This window comes from Loxodonta africana, chromosome 24, assembly GCF_030014295.1.
Source record: "Loxodonta africana isolate mLoxAfr1 chromosome 24, mLoxAfr1.hap2, whole genome shotgun sequence".
Taxonomy (NCBI): domain Eukaryota; kingdom Metazoa; phylum Chordata; class Mammalia; order Proboscidea; family Elephantidae; genus Loxodonta; species Loxodonta africana.
In genome coordinates this window covers 24,540,230-24,542,727 of record NC_087365.1, presented here as the reverse complement: position 1 = coordinate 24,542,727, position 2,498 = coordinate 24,540,230, and the positions used below count along the sequence as shown (strand labels likewise).

The following is a 2,498-nucleotide window of genomic DNA, read 5'->3' as shown; positions in this document are numbered from 1 at the left end:
GGCTGTAGTTCAGTCATCTGAGATGCATCCTGGTGGGGTGGAGTGGGGTGGGAGTGCTGTGAATCTCAGCAGCAAAAGTCTGTCGGAGCTCCCTGAGCATCCTTGTGTACCACACAGACTCATGGGTCAGGTGGGAGTGATTGGATTTGTGTCATTTTATATTCATTTCAAATTCAGCTGCAGGACCTGGTGACAAGGAGCTGTCTTACAAAACTGTGCATACATACAAAAAAAAAAAAAAAATCGTTGCCATCAAGTTAGTTCCAACTCATAGCAATCCTATAGGAGAGAGTAGAACTTCTCTACAAAGTTTCCAGGGAGCGGCTGGTGGATTCGAACTGCCAACCCTTTGGTTAGCAGCCATAGCTCTTAACCACTGCTCCACCAGGTCTCCGTGTACGCATACATCCTTTATTAATACAAATGGGTGGAATCCATGGGTAGTGCAAACAGTTAACATGCTCGGCTTCTAATCGAAATGTTGGAGGTTTGAGTCCACCCAGAAGCACCTCAGAAGAAAGGCCTGGCAATCTACATCTGAAAAAATCAGCTATTGAAAACCCTCTGGAACACAGTCCTACTCCGACACACACAGGTCGCCATGATTTGGAATTGCCTCAACAACAACTGACACTTGGGGGTACACATCAGAATGATTACCCACAACCCAGGCTCTAGGGGCACCTTTGCTAGAATGTGGCTCTCCTAGAACGTGACTTTCCTAGAACACGTTTTCAGCCCATAAACTGCAAGCGCCTGCACTATTGAAGAAGAAGGAAGAAAATTTGTGGGCTGTCTCTACCTCTTTGCAATCCATTTCGGCATTCTTCACATGAACAGTTCAATGGCATTAACTCATCTCCATGCTGTTGCACCATTATCGTTATCCATTCTTCAATTTTTCCACCACCCATTAGGGCTGATATTGAGGATTTCACCAGGACAAAATCTCAGGTGGGATCCGAAGTCTTTCTGCCTCATCAGCAAAATCGCTTGCCTTTTTGGAGTTTATGTGTATTCAGACCGTTTAGTCTCTGGAGCAGAAAACCCTGAGAAATAGAATGTTACACTAGCATTCAGAAAAGATGAATAAAAAGGTCTAATCTCATGCTTGCTTCAGTGCACATATACTAAAAATTGGAATGATACAGAAAAGATTAGCATGGCCCCTGAGCAAGGATGACACACAAATTCGTGAAGCATTCCACTTTTTATAAAATCTATTAAGAAAACATTCGGCATCCCACTTCGGAGAGTGGTGTCTGGGGTCTTAAACACTAGCAAGTGGCCACCTAAGATGCACCAATTGGTCTCAACCCACCTGGAATAAAGGAGAATGAAGAACGCCAAAAATACAAGGTAATTACGAGCCCAAGAGACAAAAAGGGCCACATAAGCCAGAGACTACATCAGACTGAGACCAGAAGAACTAGATGGTGCCCGGCTACAATTGAAGGCTGCCCTGACAGGGAACACAACAGAGAACCCCTGAGGGAGCAGGAGAGCAGTGGGATGCAGACCTCAAATTCTCATAAAAAGACTAGACTTAATGGTTGGACTGAGACTAGAAAGACCCCAGAGGTCATGGTGCCCAGACCTCCTGCTAGCCCAAGACAGAAACCATTCCTAAAGCCAACTCTTCACGACAGGAATTCGACTGGTCTATGGGATAGAAAGGAAACCCTGGTGGTGTAGTGGTTAAGTGCTACAGCTGCTAACCAAGAGGTCAGCAGTTCAGATCTGCCAGGCGCTCCTTGGAAACTCTATGGGGCAGTTCTACTCTGTCTTATAGGGTCGCTATGAGTCAGAATTGACTCAATGGCACTGGATTTGGTTTGGTTTTATGGGATAGAAAATGATACTGGTGAAGAGTGAGCTTCTTGGATCAAGTAGACACATGAGACTATGTGGGCAACTCCTGTCTGGAGAAGAGATGAGAGGTCAGAGGGGGTCAGAAGCTGGCCGAATGGATATGAAAATAGAGAATGGAAGGAAGGAGTGTGCTGTGTCATTAGAGGGAGAGCAACTAGGAGTATATAGCAAGGTGTATATAAGTTTTTGTACGAGAGACTGATTTGGTTTGTAAACTTTCACTTAAAGCACAATAAATTTTTTTTTAAAATTTAGTTGAAAAGAAATGAAGTAGAGAAACACAAACCCTTAATATAAATACATTGTATTAAAAAAAAGTCTAATCTCTAAAATCTACAAGAAAATCCAACACCTCTATAACAAAAAGACAAATAATTCAATTAAAAAGTGGGCAAAGAAAATGAACAGACACTTCACCAAAGAAGACATTTAAGTGGCCAACAGACATGTGAGGAAATGCTCACGATCTCTAGCCAATAGAGAAATGCAAATCAAAACCACAATGAGATACCATCTCACCCCGGCATTACCGGCACAAATCAATAAAACAGGAAAGAAAAAATGCTGGAGAGGGTGCCAAGAGATTGGAACTCTTATGCACTGATGGTGGGAATGCAAAATGATAC

The 2,498-nt window shown here is 43.2% G+C and overlaps 1 non-coding gene across 1 annotated transcript; it reads left to right on the top strand.

Moving 5' to 3' along the window:
- The first annotated feature begins 1,107 nt into the window (after nt 1–1,107).
- LOC111751135 (U6 spliceosomal RNA) lies at nt 1,108–1,214 on the top strand. Its single transcript, XR_002786223.1, has one exon. It is a non-coding gene; the product is annotated as a U6 spliceosomal RNA (small nuclear RNA).
- Nucleotides 1,215–2,498: the final 1,284 nt, after the last annotated feature.